A 17899-nucleotide genomic window follows, 5' to 3' on the forward strand; every position below is an offset into this window, starting at 1 on the left:
ACAAACGTCGACAACGACGACGATGATAATAATGACGGTAGGGGTAGTGACTCCAAAATGCACTATAGAAAAATTGAAGGGGCTATCATCCAGGCCACACCCTCAACAAATTCTCCGATTGGCTGCTGCTGGGTTGGCGTTGGTTGCTGCTGTTCTTGCAACATGATTACTTCAGCCTTGCACCACATGCACACCCGACTACTGTTGCACACCCTCAGCAATGCCATAGCATGCAACCCCCCAACATACATTTGAAAGCAGCGCTTGGCTACTTCAATATGAAACAAGGGTGCGTATCCTTGCCCATAACAGACTGATGGGGGTAGATGAGGGGGGGGGCTTTTGAATGTATAGTGGGTGATTGCGGGTGGTTAAAAAGGGGGAGAGGCGAATCGGAGATCCGGATAACTACTGTAAACCTATCTGAGCTTTTTGCGTGTGTGCACACAATGGAAAGTTTTGCGTCGCCTCTTGGACGTAATCCGTTGTTTTGTTGAGAAACATTTTGTAGGGGGCTATAGGGTTTTTCGTTCGGTGTGTGTAAATGTCCATTTTTCATCGAAGAGGGAGATTTGGAAAATTGGCAATGTATGTGTTAACCCAACATAATATACACACACATACAGATGCAAAAACAATCCATTGCAATTAGCACATGCATCGATTGCAAAAAAGGACATGCGGGTGCTCCTTTCTGCTGTGCTGACTCGTGATGATGGTGGTGGTGGTTTTTCGTTCGGTGGGGGTTTGCAAAACAAAGACCAACGTCAACGAGGACGACAAGGACGAACAGGACTTTCTGACTTTTGGGCTATATAGATGTGTGTTTCGCATGCATGTAACTAAAAATATAAGGTTAGGGGATTTGGATTTGCGGGGAGATGCGCCGCGCAAAAAAAAAACTTCGATTGATTGCGGGTTTGTTGCACTGCTGCCGGGTGCCTTTGCCGGCCGTGTGCTGATGAACAGAGAAGAGAATCCCTTATATTTCGCACACATGCAGGCCAGAGCATTTTGATGGTGTTATTCGGGGGTTGATTGTATGGGCCTCATGTGTATCGACAATGTTATTGGTTTTGGGCCTTCTTCGGGCTCTGCGCTAGCTAGATGGCCATAAAGAAAGTGATGTTATGGTCGCCCCCAACTTCCGGCAAGAACCCCGATTGGCTATTGCATCGATTTGGGGGAAGGTAGTAAGACTTTGATTTTTGGGCTTTTCTATATATGAGATGCATTTTTGGTGCGGAGCTGTGCGGTGGGTGATGTTGTTTTGAAGTGTGTAGAGGTATGTATTTTTGTGAGTTGATATGAGTGTGTAGGTATAGGTTTTGGGTTTTGTTGCGTTGTGTGATGCAGAGTATTTATATACCTACATGAAGGTGTGTACATTGTTCCATGAATACCTTTAGATTACAAAACTGCCAAAAACATTAAAAATTGAACATGAAATAGAAAAGCATGAAAAAAAGAAAATTGCATCGGCCGGGAATCGAACCCGGGCCGCCCGCGTGGCAGGCGAGCATTCTACCACTGAACCACCGATGCTTGTTGTAATATGTGTGTTCAAAAATCTAAGTAAAATAAAATGGCAATTAAAAATAAGATAGGTACGTTGGGAAAATATTATTTTTAGAGCAGGTAGATAATGGAAATTTTGGTATACAAAAACGACGCCGACGATAAGAGAAATTAACTTGTTAAAGATTAGGCAGGTAGGTAACTCTTTAGTTTATGTATCTATTTATGTTTGCTCAGGTGTAAAGTATTCAAACAATTAGATGTGTTTATGTATTCCTTCACAATGTTTTCACATTAACTTTGAATGCAGATATCTAGGTACTAAATTAGTTGAAAAACAATTAAATATGTACATTAAGGTGGCTCGTTTTTGGTTTGTTTTTCTAATTTCAAATCTTAATAGCGCAAAAAAGTTGCAAATGGTGAAGAAGTTATTATCTGATGGTATTTAAAAAAAAAAAAAAAAATTAACCACCCTAACATCTTTTTTTTTTTGAAGTGAAAACTTCTTTAGTATCGTAGTGATTTGAAACAAGATGAGACGAAAACGCGACACGACTTCAACTTGCTATAACTTTTTTGTTTTAACAGATAGATGAATGAAATTTGTACTGTAGATAGGTAATTTAGTAAATTATAATTGTACAAAATTTCAATTAATTTCATATTCAAAATTCGGAGATAACGGTAAAAAGATGTTCTTTTCCAACACACGTTATATCTTTTGATCTAGTGCACATACAAATTTGATTTAACTTTAATACGCATGGTAATAACATAACCTTTTATTTTATGTATCACACATAACGTTACGTGCTCTACAAGTTACACAATCTTAAATTGAAAAAAATTTTAAAATACCTCAAAATACCTGTGGAGATCTGTTGGCGATGACCAGCTACCAGTGTATGAAGTACCGTTATCTCAGTCTGGAAATTCGACATGGTTGACTTTAAAAAATTCTAACTTCTCTTGAGCTAAGACAATAAGGTTTCAGATGGTGTAAAAATTTGTATAGGTTGTAAGGGAAAAAAATGGATTTAATAGTGTGAGAAGGTAAAAATACGTATTTTTTCGCTTTTTTTGATGGAAATTAATTCTAGCTCTTTTGTAGGTGTCTCATAGACCTGATCGATACATATATTTTGAGCTTGGACAATAAGCTTTCAGATGGTGTAGAAATTTTTACAGGTTGTTAGGAAAAAAATGCATTTTTTTTTTTTTTTTTTGATGAAAATGATTGTTTTCAATAATTATTTTTTTATTTTTTGCGCATTGTAAACATTTTAGTATGGCTTTATTCTTTAGGAAAATTTTTTAAGCTTTTTAATGGTTTAATTAAAAAAAAAAAAATTTTTTTTTTTTTTTTTTTTTGTCCGTGGGTAGGTGTTGAAATCTTCAAAAGATTCTATGAGGACCGGAAAACGCGTGCTCATAGATATGTGGGACTCTTAACCACTAAAACCACCTCCTCCTCCCGACTGCAACTAAGTTCAGATGGAACTTATCTAGCAATTTATCTTTCTCGAAGTTAAGTTACGTGTTGTAGGTAACTTTCCGATGAAGGTTCCTACTGATGATATTTAAAAATAAATAAATAACATTTGTTTTAAATTAAATCATTTAAGTAATGGTTTAAATGTTGGTATCAAAAAAAAACATTTTATAGGAAGTTAAACAAATAAAATCTTTAAAACATTTAAATATATATTAATCAATGCCGATATTTTGAGATAAAGGAATTAAATTAAAAAATTTCACTGTACCAAATCGGAAGGTTTAGTCATTTGCATTGTTTTTTTTTATTTTTTGCGCATTGTAAACATTTTAGTATGGCTTTATTCTTTAGGAAAATTTTTTAAGCTTTTTAATGGTTTAATTAAAAAAAAAAAAAATGATTTTTTAAGGTTTCACTTCTACCACGTGTGAATTGCACACATGATTTTTTTTTTTAATGTAATAGCTTTGGACAAATCTTAAGTATATTAGCTAAATATTATGTAGGAAAAAAAATGTTCAAATTGGGTATGGACTTTGGGTCGCAAATTCGTTTTGAAATTTGTCGAAATATGGCAAAATTCCTATTTTTACGAGTTTTTTTTTAATGGTTTAGACTTTTTGGTAAATTAATATTTTTAAGAAATTTGAATTAAAAATGAAGTTGACACAATCAGTGAATGCTATGAACTCGTTAAGAATTTGAAAATCTATCAGTCAAGAGTAATTTGATTATGTACCTTTTATCATTCTCCTAGTCGCACAGTGGTGCATTTGGTGCTTTATGGAGTCAAAAATCATTTACACGGCCATTTTGTGACGAAAAGTCATGAAATTTAGGACACTGAAGCATATTAGTATGAGAAATATGAAAAATCTTCCAACTTATATTTTTTTTCAAAATGGTGGACAGAATAAGCGTTTATAGAATTTTCTTTTTCAAAAGTGAATATAAGCTAGAAATTTAGCTAAATTGATGTCAAAAAGATGTTCGCTCTTAGATTTATGTAGAACTGTTCATATTCAATTAAAAAAAAAATTTTTAAACAAAGACCAAAAGTGCTAAAGTAGTAAAAAAAAAACATTTTTATACAATTTTTATGCTATTTCTTGGATTTTTTTTGATAAAGTTAGTACATTTTTACATCTTTCCTATTTATTTTCAAATAAAGTTAATTATTTTTGCGTTATATATTTGTTTATATGAAAATTAATAGGAAAGATGTAAAAAATGTTTGATAATTTATAGAAAGGGGGAGAACCTTTTGCTTAGAATTATTAATAATAATTTATGTATGAGTTTAATTATAATTAATTAAAATTATTCTAAAAGATTTTAATTATTATTTTTGATAGTAAATATGTAAAAAATTTCGTTTTGATGAAGAAAATATAAAAAATTACAAAAAAAAAATACGTATACACCACAGTGAACAATTTTTTATAAGGCTTAATTATGTAATATTTTAATATAAATAATTATTTTTAAACTATATAAATGTTTTTTGATGTTTTAATGCATTTATTTCATGTTTAATTTAAAAAAAAATCACTATTGTTATTATGTTCTGAAAAAAATGTGTTTTTTTTTTTTTGTTTCGTTATGAAAATAAATCATTAATTTAGGCAAACAAATTGACTAAATTAATATCAGATAAAAGTATTGATTTTCTTTTATAAATTTTAATGAAACACGTCAAAATGTTATGTTTATTTAGATTTATTTATTTGGATTTAAAATATCTAAATAATCGTTTTAATCCAGTAAAAATAGACGAACAATTATCAAACATGACCCAAGATGTCGTTAAGGCTCGAAAATGAAAAAATAACAAAAATATAAGTGGAAAGCATGTTCCGCAACTGTTAAGAAAAGAAAGACGCTTGAAACGATAAAGGAAAAAAAAAAATTTTTTTTTCGAGTAGGTGTGATTATTTTCCGAAAGCAAAATGAATTATTTTTAAAGGTAAAAACATGATATTATCGGAAACAAAAATTCAAAAATATCTACTTAGCTTTTACCTTCTTCTCCAGAGGTTTTTTCCAATTGCAAGCTCACTTCTCAAACCAGCTATTTTTCTCGTCCCAGTGGTTTATTCCTTTCTTCTCACAACACTGACATCCAAAATTTTCAAAAACTCTTCCAAAAATTAAAATTAATTCTTCTCTATACGTGGTAACTAATCGTAAAAAGGAGTTATTTACTTAAGGTTACTTATTTTTACGTACAATCATGCGTGGTTTGCTAATTTTTAATTCAACCATAGGATAACGCGACGCAGAGTTATTTTTAATTCAGCTTAAACAAAAAAGGCTATTCTGTGCCACTCTTTCCAAATATCGTTCGATCTCCCTTCACGGTCTTTCAACTGACATGTAGAATAGCTTGTACCTCTTTTTGTGCGTATCTTACAAGAAATTAATTAGAAATTCGCAACGCACAATTTGTGTTTATCAAATACGCTCAAAAAAAACGAAACACAAACAAATCAACAAAAACAAAAAACAAGCAAAACAAGAAGCGATCTTCTGCCATCAATAACATCCGCGTCAGATAATTTCCTGCGTGTGTCAGGTTACCTTGTGGCATCGTCGTCGTCGTCGTCCTCTTGAAAATTATGAACCACTCGAGCATATCTAGTGCATCAATCTACACATACACAAGTTCGCTCTCTGGACAAAGACGACTCTCCAACTCCAACTTCGACTTGTGGCGATGCCGATTTTAAGAGTAAGTTGGAGCAAACGACAACGATGAAGCTCAAAAGGAAAAAGCCGCCACCGCGGTACACAAAAACATATCAACTTGTGTTTCCTGCGTGGTATATATACGATGCCACTGCAACGATTAGAGAGGAGTCTTTCGTCTAGGAAGAGCCCCATCTTTCTCCCAACTCCCATCAGCGCCAGGCAACCTATTGGGAGGTTCATACTTTTATAATAGAACTCAGCGCACCACTCTTGCGAGAGATGCAATAAACTTTCTGTCAATTGCATTATGCGCCTCAAGCCAAGCGTCTTCGTCGTCGTCGATTGCATATGTGGAGTTGGGGTTGGTATAGGTTCCTTGGCAACTATTCGGCCAGGTCGGACGGTGAGTATCGAAGAAGCCATCAGATAACCCCTTTAGATGATACTCTTCGTCTCTGATGCTTTGGCTATATAGGAGTAAGCGGTTGGCGGTGCGCACACAAAAAGATGAACATTAAAATTAGCCCCGCAGAAGATGCATGAGGACCTCCCAATTTTATTGAATCACCCTTTTCCTTTCCATTACCCAAGATGTCACTCAATAATAAAGTCTCTTGATAGCGACCTCCCTCATTGAAAGAATCGAATCCCTATCACAAAAGGGACTACAAACTATTTGATTGTACTCGCTCGTATGTGGTGTTGTTGTAAACGGGATAAGATTCAACTTGAAGTAGTAATAGAGAAAGGAATTCAAATAGGTTTACAGAGTAGGTAAGGTAGCCGCACTTTCTGATGTGCGCTGATAAGGATCTTCTAAGTTTACTGTGTTTGCTGTAGTATCTTACTAATTAAAAGAAAATCAAGTGACATTTAAAACTTATAGATACCTATATGTGTTTGTTTACTTTACTTTAAGTATGGGTAAGTAAAGTTTGTAACCAAATTATACCGTGGGCAGGGGACAGAGGGGGAGGTGGGGCTACAATAATCCAAGATGTCAAAAAAGGTGTTAAAATCGAGATTCCTAATAAGAATAAAAAAAGTTGATATAATGGAGATATAGCATTAACTATCATATAGCAAAATTCAAAACAGATGCAAGTGTTTACTACCTAATTTATTCTAAAAAATAATATACATTACTTTTGTTTAAGCTGGTTTATGTAAATTTGGATTGTTTAAACACCGTTTGTAGGTAGGTGGATACCCATACCTTACCTACGTACCTACTCAAAATTGTTTACACAATTGTTAATTTTTTTTATAAAAATTATGTTAAAAATTTTGTAGGTAGTCAAAAACGACTTTTTTTTATGAGCTGCGGTGTCCGAGTGGTTAAGGAGATGGACTTGAAATCCATTGGGTTCTACCCGCACAGGTTCGAATCCTGTCCGCAGCGGTAATTTTTTTGAACCAATTTCTTTCTAATTTTGTTTTACTTTTTCTCGCATTTGCTTATTATAAGTTATGTGTCGTAGATCGCAATGAAATATGATAATAACGTAGCGGTTTACCAACTTTGTAAATGTTTTATTTTTTCAATAACGGCTTCTACGATTTTGATTTTAAAAATAAAATTTCAGGTTTTAGAAATGACCAGGTTCAGTTTGAATTTTTTTATGATAAATAATTGAATATTGCCTTCAAAAAAACGATTTTTTCGAAAACTACATTTTTGGATTTAAAAAAAAAAAACAAAATTTGAATTTCAAAAACGGGACATTCAATCTTTATGAAATTTTGGTTCCAGATATTCATTAATAATAAATTACTACAAAAAAAGCAAACCAACCTTATTTTTAAATTTGGTTTCGAAAAATTACTTTCAAAAAATTTATTTTTAACGCCTCTAATAATTTTGATTTTTTTAATATAAAAGAAGCCGATTTGCAGACATTTTTTGGAACTCAAATTCATTTAAGATCTTGTTTATTGCCTTTGAAGAACGATTTATTTTTTGTTTTTAATATTTTTTATATTAAAAATTATAATAGTATAGGTATTATACAATTTTAGCAAATTTAAAATTTAAGGAACTTTAAGATAAAAATAAATAAATTGTAAGTAAAGTAAATAAAAAGTAAATAATTGTAATCTAAATTGTCTCTTGTATTTCTGTACTACCTATACAATTTGTTATTGCGAAAAGAGCTCATTTCTCATATAAATCTATAAAAACAGAAAAAAATGTAGAATGTAATTTCTCATAGTTGTGGTGAAAAACCTTGTTACATTCAGATTCCAGTTCAGCAGCCCAAAAAACATTAATTGACCATTAAAATAAATTATTACGGTAAATTGTAGAAATAGTTATAAGAAATAAAAAAAAAAATACTAACGCTGCGGACAGGATTCGAACCTGTGCGGGTAGAACCCAATGGATTTCAAGTCCATCTCCTTAACCACTCGGACACCGCAGCTCACAATTAAGTGTTGCCAATTTACAGAAACCCTGTAGATTTGTATGTATCTATATAGTCATATGGAAACAGTGTTTCTCACGCTTTAAAGTATCTCCCATAAGAAAGCATTTCTAACTTTAACTTTTTTTCAATTTCTTACGGAACATAATTTTTATACTACAATAACACTGACACTTTTTTCAAATTTTTGTTTGTGGAAGAGCATTTAAATGTAATTTTAGTCAAAATCTAGGTTTTTTGCATAATTTTTGCCCTTTTGAGCTCAACAAAAACAAGTATACGCCACAGTGCATTCAAATCATTTTTTTTTATCACTCATACGCCAGAATGAAAACTGGAAATGAAAAAAAGCACTCATACGCCCCAGTTACTGCAAAGTAATTTTTTGAAGACTTCTTTACCCTTATTTTACCTTAAATGACAAACAATTTATCTAATAGTTATGTATTATTTTCTATCTAAAGTAAAAAAAGGGCATGTTTTTTTCTAATACTCTAGCTACTTTTTTTTATTTTATTCGCTTAACAAAAACAAATTATACAAGTATGTATTTTTCGTATAAAATCTTAAACTACTAGATACCTGATATGAATTTAATTATTAGAATGTTATCTATTCAATGTCGCAGCAAATTGGCAACACTTTGATCATGAGCTGCGGTGTCCGAGTGGTTAAGGAGATGGACTTGAAATCCATTGGGTTCTACCCGCACAGGTTCGAATCCTGTCCGCAGCGAGAGTTTTTTTTTTAATATTTTTTTTTGGTATACATTCATGAGTTGAACATTTAAGACCATAGAAATATTATTAAAATCAAAATTATTATTTCCATTGGAATACATTTCCAATGGATTTATGTTAAAGTACTGTCAAAGAGCTAAAAGAATCAGTGTGTTTCATTTAGTCAAATTGAAAACAACACCGATTTTATTGCCTCGAAAATTTTCGAGTTCTTTTTAAAAAACTGCATTTGCGAAAAGCTTTACTTTTTTGCTTCAATTTAATAGATAATAAGTTAAAATTGCAATTTTTCGCATTGGGGTAGTTAAAAAAATATGTTATTTTCTACAGTAGGCTTACATATTTTAACCAAATTATTGAGAAAAAAACTGCCATTAGAGTGGTTCAATTTTTTTTTTAACTTAATGAAAAAAAAAAATAACTTTCACTACCGAAAAAGTTTGTAAAACATGATTTATGTAAAATTGAGTATTTTCGCACAAGGGTGCTCAAAAAATGCAATATACATTTTATATTTACTTATGGAATTCAACCAACATCGAGTTAATTAATTTTATATAACTATAGGTAACAAAAAAACGCACTTTACAAACTTTCTGTGCACTAAAACTCATTTTTTTCGAGTAACCTAATTAAAAATATTTATTTCCATTCTTAATTTGTTTTTAATGTGAACCACGCGACTTTTTTTAATTCCACTATTAAAAGTACAATAAAGTTATTTTTTTGTGCCACCCTAATTTAACACGGTTTTTAAATATTTCCTGTTATTAAAAACAATTTTTTCGGGAACTGAAAAAGCAAATATTTTTTTGCTCAGCCCTTATTAAACAGAATTCATTCCGTGGTCATTTTTGATTTTTGTCGGACGTTTTATGAAAATTGTACTTAAGCAGGCCTGCAAACGTTTTGCAGTTGCCATTAATGCAACAAAGCAGAAAGACAATAATAATATTGTAGGTACTAACGCAGATTTAGCTGAGTAAAGTTATCAAACACTCATTTTTGTGAACACAACAAATTATCACCACACAGAGTTCAATGAACCATAGTGATTGAATAATTACACTGTGCTACAAAATAAAAAAAAAATACACCCGAGAATTTACATAGTGAAGGCTGTTCGTATGGTCGAATAATGCATAAAAATATTTTGTTATATTTTTGGAACCCTCCATTTGGTTTTTATTTACAAAAAATCATTTTTACAGACCTTACGATGTAATCTATCAATATCTCAGTCATTTTTCTAACAACTCTCAATATGTTATAAGAGGATTTCCAGACCTTTTGAATGATGTATATAAGTCTATTGTTTAAACAAATTAAGTGTAGGTTTTTATCCCATAAATCTTGAAAAAGTGATTTTTTTCTCAATTTTTTCAACTTTACCTAGTTATTTTTGCAAAATAAAACAAACAAAAAAATAAAGTAAGGTTATATTCTGAAAGAATATACATTTAGGCACAAATTGGCGTATTTTTATATAATTATATAATTAACTAGTTTTTTATTTATTTACTTCAGTACTTTTTCTTAAATCGGGAACACGTTTTTTGAATATCGATGTGAGTTGAAGAATGAATACACAACAAATTTTTTATACAACTATGAATTAAATATGCATTTTAAATATACATACTACGCTTATTTGTGAATAAAAATGTATGTTTTTTAATTTTTTGGCATTAAACGTGTAAAAAGGGATTTTTGAAAAAGTCTGAAAAAAAATGATTTTTTTTTTAACAAGCTAAATCTCTAAAATTATAACAATTAAAAATCTGAAAAATTTTCACATAATAGCTACACTTATTAAATTTGAGTCTATAAAGTTTTAAATTTTTTGAATGAATGGTTTGGCTGGAATTTAAAATTGATTGAACAAGGTCCAAGAAACCCCATGTTATTCCCATAAGAAACTTCCACCGCTTGGCGGCACGGGTTTGAATCAAGATAGAGACTTGAAACTTGGGGAATATTTTTTTTAGTTTATTTTCAACCATATAAGATCCTAGGAGCATAGAAATTCTAATTATTTTAAAATAACGAACACCCTATTGTGCACCTTGCAATTCAGATCATGAAAAGCCACATTTTCTATATACGAAAAAGTAGCATAGATTCCGCAGTTTTTGTCCAATTCAATAAAAAAATACGCCAATTTGTGCCTAAATGCATATTCTTTCAGAATATAACCTTACTTTATTTTGTTGTTTGTTTTATTTTGCAAAAAAAATTAGGTAAAGTTGAAAAAATTGAGAAAAAAATCACTTTTTCAAGATTTGTGGGATAAAAACCTACACTTAATTTGTTTAAACAATAGACTTATATACATCATTCAAAAGGTCTGGAAATCTTCTTTTCAAAAACATATAACATATTGAGAGTTGTTAGAAAAATGACTGAGATATTGATAGATTACATCGTAAGGTCTGTAAAAATGGTTTTTTGTAAATAAAAACAAAATGGAGGGTTCCAAAAATATAACAAAAATATTTTTATGCATTATTCGACCATACGAACAGCCTACACTATGTAATTCGTCGGGTGTATTTTCAGTGTCGCACCGTGTTATGAGTTTAGTGGTATTAATTTAAACAATTTTTAGTATGTATCCGATGTCTTCTACAGTCTGCAATTCTCTACAAAACTAAGTTAGCGACGAAGTTAAATTCACATGTAAACATGTTTCGTGTTTACCAGACAGACTGCAAGGGCGTCGGTGGTGTAATGGTTAGCATAGTTGCCTTCCAAGCAGTTGATCCGGGTTCGATTCCCGGCCGACGCACACTTTTTTTTTATTTTGAAAAATTATTTCACTCTATTTTTATTATTCTTTCTTAAAAGTAAATTTAACAGTGTTTATGAATACGCCCCATTAAATGTCAAATTAATACTTAAATTTTGTAGGTATGTCAGAATAATCTTTGGTCACGTTTTATGATAGGTAGACATGTTTAACTCATTTCATTACTTAGCTGAGTAAATTTTTGCACGGTAAACAACAGCAAATGATTGCGAAGAATAATTTATTAATTTTGCACCCTTCAATAATAAAAGAATATATTTAATAAAAAAAAGTAATATTTCTTGTTGTTTATAGAATAAAATGTTTACTCAGCAAAATACTGAGTTACAAAAAAACACGACTAATATCTGATTCATTTTCTGCTGATAAAAACACCAATGTTGCCAATATACTGATAAAAGCACTTTGACACAACATAACTGTGAGCTGCGGTGTCCGAGTGGTTAAGGAGATGGACTTGAAATCCATTGGGTTCTACCCGCACAGGTTCGAATCCTGTCCGCAGCGGTGAAAATTATTTTTTTATTTTTTTTTTTATTTTTTATATACCATTAAAAAGTTGATATCCAAATTGGAACTATTTTCAATTGAAGTGTCATTAATCAAAGTTTTCTAGGCTCTCGCACCTGGGTTAGTAGCCGACCACCAACAGTATCGTCACAAGCGCCACCGACACCGCCATTACCGGTGTCAATGGCGAAAATTGGTTGCATTGCATTGACTTGGTCCACCACCCCAGGCGAAGTTAGTACTGAGCTCTGACAACTGAGAGGTGGCTGCCTACCTCAAGCGGATTCGCATTGTCTTGGCCAGGTCGTATTTCTTTGAGTTGTAATGCCTGGCGGTAAAAAAACTTGCATTGTCTTGTGCCGCTTCAATCTTTTTAATTGGACACCACCAAGAGTGCCACACACTCCAACCATCAGCTACAACATTGTTCTGAGATTCGCGAGCTCCTATAAGACTTCTCCGGATGCTTATAGGAAGCGGGTGATTTTTTTGTGGGTACATATCGAACACAGAGAAAAAGAGGGAACCATGGACGAATGGACGACGACGACGGACAAAAAAAAAATGATTACGGTACGAAAAGATAGAAAAACAAAAATGAGAATTTATCGATTTCGATTGCACGTAATCGATAAGAAATGGTGTTTGTGAGCGCGATGCGGCGGCGGTATAGCGCGGCGCATGGTGAGCGGTGAGGTGGTAGGTAGATACTCTTCCAGAATGGACTCTATGTGTAGAGTGTAGTCCCCCAACTTCACACAGCCCGTAGTTGCTCTTGCTGTTATTGTAAAAATAGCGGCAGCAGCGGCGGCAGAGTATAAGTTGGACCCACAGAGATTGCGGTTGCGGTTGATGATTTATTGCAACGTTTTTTCGGTGGAAATCAAATTAGAAGCCAAATCGATGGCTACTGGTTGATGGCTCTTGGTGTTCCTTTATACTCTACGGTCTTTTGCTTATGGTGGTGGTGTGGCGCAGTTTCTTATGGCCCCTCTCAAAACTGCGGGTGCACCCAAGATAAGCGGATTTTATTTCACTTCTCTGTTCGAAGTAAGAAAAAAAAAATTTGATTTATTGAAAAAACATACGCAATATTTTTCTTTTAGACTTTCCGGTTAAGTTTAGGTATATAGCTACTGCCTGGCTACCTATTGTAGTTTGTGTATAGGAATATGGATTGGAAATTATGGAAAATTGATTTGAGATGCAAATGGCGCAATTTTATTGTGACCATAATATGACTTAAGATACGAATGATGTGTTTTTTTTTTTTTCTTTAAAAAAAAGTAGTTAGTTTTAGAAATATGACATCATCATGGGTTGAAGAAGGTAAAATTATGTTAAACAGTAATGGGGATGTGATAACTCTTATTTTTATCACCAAAGCTGTAGCGAGGGCATTGCTTTCTTCAAAATAAATAAATTAAGATAAAGAACCGCTTGCTGTGGAGGTGTTTTAAGGCCAAGCGTGTCAAAATAGAGAAGGGGCCTATTCCAGACATCATACAACAAAAGTTTGTAACAACAAATTTTACTGTTACTTCAAAAACACTTAAAATTTTAACTCTTATTTGAAAGGATTTTGTTTTTCGGTTTATTTTGTTAGCACTGACCACAAAGTGAAGAAGATATTGTACATTTAATAAATGCAACTGTCATTTAATATCAATTTGGGTGTGTTGCCACCTCGGCCAAAGTTGTAATTCAAATTATTTGAACGCTGTCCACATGCACTGTGGCGTATACGTGCAAGCGAACAAGAACTGTGGGATACCGCTTTGTTCCCATTTGTTTTTCATTATGGTTCCTAAATTGTCCATTAACATAAGGTTCAATTTAGCGAAAAACTGTTAAAAATAGTGGTACCTATATATGGTAGTAAAATTTGGCATTATGGTTTTATTTTTGTCATGCAAAAAATGAATCAATAAAGTCTCGAGAAAGTCAAAACGTATGTATATATTTTTTTTGAGGGAAATGAGAGTACCTACTTAAACACGCTGTGAATAAAACTAAGCACTTATGAAATTTAGTGGAAGAGTTGATATGATAACCAATAAACTGTAAATTTTCCCATTTCCAAGCATTTTCATAATTTTGAAAAAAAAAATGGTATGCCATTCTTAACAAATTTTTATTCTATACATGATAAACAAAATTTCCAAAAAATACAACGAGCTGCTATTAAAAAATTAAAAATTTTCACAAAATTTCAAAAATAGGTTTTTTAAAAAATTTAATACTGCGGTAAGTAGCCACTACCTCTTGCATATAGAAATCGGTGAAGTCATTTTCAAGAAGAGGGAGCAAGAAAACGGTTTTATGAGTGACTGCAACCAACTTTTTAAAAATATTCTTCCTGGAACTTAGTACGCTTTATAGGGATTATGCAACATTGAAAAATGGCATGTATTGTTTTTTGCAAATTTTTTGTAACAAATATTTTTTTTCGATTTTCAGCTTCTGCAAAAACCCCATTAAGATAAACCAAGGAAAAATTTAAAGTTTAAAAAAAAATTAAATTTAAAAAAAAAAGCTTTTTATACCATTTTTGGTTACTTTTTCTAATTTTGAAAATTTTTTGTTTTTCCTTAGCTTATCTTAAATTTAGACGATATTTTTCAATAAAATTATCAAATAAACTCAAAAGAATTTGATTTTGCCCATAAAAAAGTTACAAGAAGTAAGTCATTTAGACCTGCAGAAATATGGTGTTTTATTTCATCTCAAAAGTTCAAACCCTCACAACAGAAAAACTGCTTAATGAATGAGTCTGAAACTTTGCATACTAATTACAGGTATATGAAGCTTCAATAATTAAGCCTCAGTTTAATCTTATCACCCATAGAAATAAAATAGAGGTAAATTTTCTAAAAAACCGTAAAAATGCCTATTTTGATAGCTTTTCTAAATTAAACTCAAAAATAAGAAAACATTTTGTTTAACAAAGCAAACTTAATTCCTTTGTAGAGAATTAAATGAAATTTTTAAATGTGTCCTTGAATGTTCTGTACAGTGATCCGTTGTTGAGATATTGATAGTCAAAGTCAAAAGTATGGTTTTTGGTTTGATGACTTATATTGCAGTTTAAAAAAAATTGTAGAAGTTTGAAACAAAATGAATCTTAAAGCCAAATAAATAGCCTTTCTAAAAATAATAATCATTTTATCAGAAAAAAATTTCCCACTTTCTTAGGGGAACAGTAAAAACGAAAAAAAATTGGAAAATTTTGGTTTTTGAACAGTTCCAACAATTTAGCTATTTTACCGTTAGAAAGAAAATATTTTAACATTTAATCCTGAAACTTGTCATGATGCGATCATTTTTTACTGAGATACAGCCTATCAAAAATCACTAAAAAAATTACGATTTTTTTTTTTGTTCCCATAATTTTTTGGGCTAGTGTATTACTTAGGTATGTAAGACGGCCAAACAATTCAAATAAAACAAGATCTTTTCGTTTCAGACGATGGACAAGAATTGAACTTTATTTCAATTATTGAACAACTTGAAGCTTAACAATAATATTAGAGTTACATGTGCTTGATCGGGTCATACGGTAATTTGGATAACGTAATATTTACATAAATAGGTCATACGATAATGTAAATAGACAAAGCATATTTAAAATAGAATCATACGATAAATGAATAGGTGCATGGGTATACATAATATATATAATAACATGAAAAACATGATAATAATTGAGAGTAACACTGTGGTTACATTAATTAAAGCCTACATTTACAAAATAGAAATTAATAGTTGTATGCAAAATGTGCGGGTTTGACGTGCAAGCACGTCATTGATTGCGTATTTTTTTTTTTTTTTTAGTTAATAAAAAAGATTTTCAGAAATATTCCACTTTAAAAAAGGCAAGTTTTTAATTTTCAAATTTGGAGATTTTAGGAACGAAAACTAATATGTGAATAACATTTCAACTAAAAAAAAAGATATACATAGGTATACGTACTTTTTTTTTTGCACAAAATTAAAACAATAAAATTCGACCCAAAATTTTCATTTAACGGGTTACAAAGCACCCCCACCTCAATATCTCAAAATAACTTTAATTATGGAGTTCTACTGATAATGCAAATTTTATGCGTTTATCATAAAGCGCACATTGATAAAATATCTGTGATAAAACAATAATATTCAGTTTGCTTATAATCTAAATCCTATTTGATATGAACATCAATTTATTTCCTTAAAGTATGTCTTATATCCCATCCATTATAAGTTAGACAGAACCAAAGCGAATTTTTAATATCATATTGCATCTTTATAATAAACTCGCCAAAACCCCCAAACCAATAACTTATATCTACAAAAAAAAAAAAATATATCAAGATCTTCCGCTCGCATAGTTTTTTCAAGTAGATGCGTGTTTTTAATAGATTTTATCAAAACTTTTAGTACAATAATTCTCAGTCTTATGTTTCAAGTCTATAAATCAACATGAAAAACTTGCTGTTTGGTAATTTAATTAACGATTACAGCTGAGTTATTAAGTTGCTGGCTATTACCAAGCGCTGTTACCTACTGATAATATATAGAATAATGTTAATCACTTTTCGCTTTGTTAGAATGCGCACGTTAACAATCCAAATGGAGACAATAAATCATGGCTCATTTGTGCCATACATTGTGTGAAATTGCGTGAAGTATAAGAATGGTGCGGTGGCGCGGAGAAGATATGTCGGCAGCGTGTAGCTAGATGCGTTGCATGTTTTACTTACCGAGAACCATGCATCAAGTGGCTCAAATGCGCATCAGTAGTGCGACGGCTTCTCAAGATTTGCATATAATTGCGCGAAGGTTTTTTTTCCACTATCATTGTCTCCTCATCGTATAAGTTGTAAAGGGGGGCCGAGAGTTTAAAACCTTGGACAAATTTGAACAATCATTTTTGGAGGCCAATACGGTACAAGCATTTTTAAAATTCCCTTTCATAACACCTTTATTTAACATGCATAAAATTTTGCTTCTGTAAAGCATTATAGGAGTTATATTAGCTTCTGTAAAGTCTTAAAAAAGTAAAACTATTTATTTTACTCAAGTTTTTAGCTATATTTATCATTTTCGAATATCTTTGCTTCTGTAAAGCATTACAGCAGTTATATAAGCTTCTGTAAAGCTTTAAAGAAGTAAAATAATTTATTTAATTTAAGATTTTGGCTTTATTAATCGTTCGAATTAGTTTTTTGACTTAAATCAAACCTTGTTTGCCCCACTGTTTGATTCCACTGCTATCCCGTCTAAACGGTTCAAAGGGGATAGATAAAAAATGACAGGCGCACGCATTAAAAAAATATACATTTCATCACGGAACCACGATGACGTCGATTAATAATCCCATCCAAGCGCGTCGCTTCGTAACTCGTAACGATATTCATATAAAAAAGTCCCATCGGAGAAGAGACTTGATGCATGAGTGCACCGTCAAGAATTAAGCAATCATAAACATCACATCATTGCGCTCTACGCTATCGCCCTATCGCTATATCGCGCGTCTTCATCATGTTGAGGAATGGCTTTGAAATCTGCAATCATTCGCACATCAAGATTATAGTCAGGCCAGCTGGACTGAATCCAGAAGAGAAATTCCGGTTATTTAAACGCGCGTGCAATCATAATTCCCACTTTCCCAGCGCACCACTGAGAGCGGCGCGGTGGCGGCAGCAAATCACGGAAGCGCACACGC

At 31.9% G+C, this 17899-nt stretch overlaps 6 non-coding genes across 6 annotated transcripts; 4 read left to right on the forward strand and 2 right to left on the reverse strand.

The window, feature by feature from the left end:
- Nucleotides 1-1474: 1474 nt before the first annotated feature.
- Nucleotides 1475-1545, reverse strand: Trnag-gcc (transfer RNA glycine (anticodon GCC)). The gene has a single exon. It is a non-coding gene; the product is annotated as a tRNA-Gly (tRNA).
- A 5482-nt stretch (nucleotides 1546-7027) lies between these two features.
- Trnas-uga (transfer RNA serine (anticodon UGA)) lies at nucleotides 7028-7109 on the forward strand. The gene has a single exon. It is a non-coding gene; the product is annotated as a tRNA-Ser (tRNA).
- A 939-nt stretch (nucleotides 7110-8048) lies between these two features.
- Trnas-uga (transfer RNA serine (anticodon UGA)) lies at nucleotides 8049-8130 on the reverse strand. The gene has a single exon. It is a non-coding gene; the product is annotated as a tRNA-Ser (tRNA).
- A 656-nt stretch (nucleotides 8131-8786) lies between these two features.
- Nucleotides 8787-8868, forward strand: Trnas-uga (transfer RNA serine (anticodon UGA)). Its single transcript has one exon. It is a non-coding gene; the product is annotated as a tRNA-Ser (tRNA).
- Nucleotides 8869-11589: 2721 nt separating this feature from the next.
- Nucleotides 11590-11661, forward strand: Trnag-ucc (transfer RNA glycine (anticodon UCC)). The gene has a single exon. It is a non-coding gene; the product is annotated as a tRNA-Gly (tRNA).
- A 446-nt stretch (nucleotides 11662-12107) lies between these two features.
- Trnas-uga (transfer RNA serine (anticodon UGA)) lies at nucleotides 12108-12189 on the forward strand. Its single transcript has one exon. It is a non-coding gene; the product is annotated as a tRNA-Ser (tRNA).
- The last annotated feature ends 5710 nt before the right edge of the window (nucleotides 12190-17899 follow it).

The sequence above is a fragment of the Episyrphus balteatus genome, chromosome 2 (assembly GCF_945859705.1).
Source record: "Episyrphus balteatus chromosome 2, idEpiBalt1.1, whole genome shotgun sequence".
Taxonomy (NCBI): Eukaryota; Metazoa; Arthropoda; class Insecta; order Diptera; family Syrphidae; genus Episyrphus; species Episyrphus balteatus.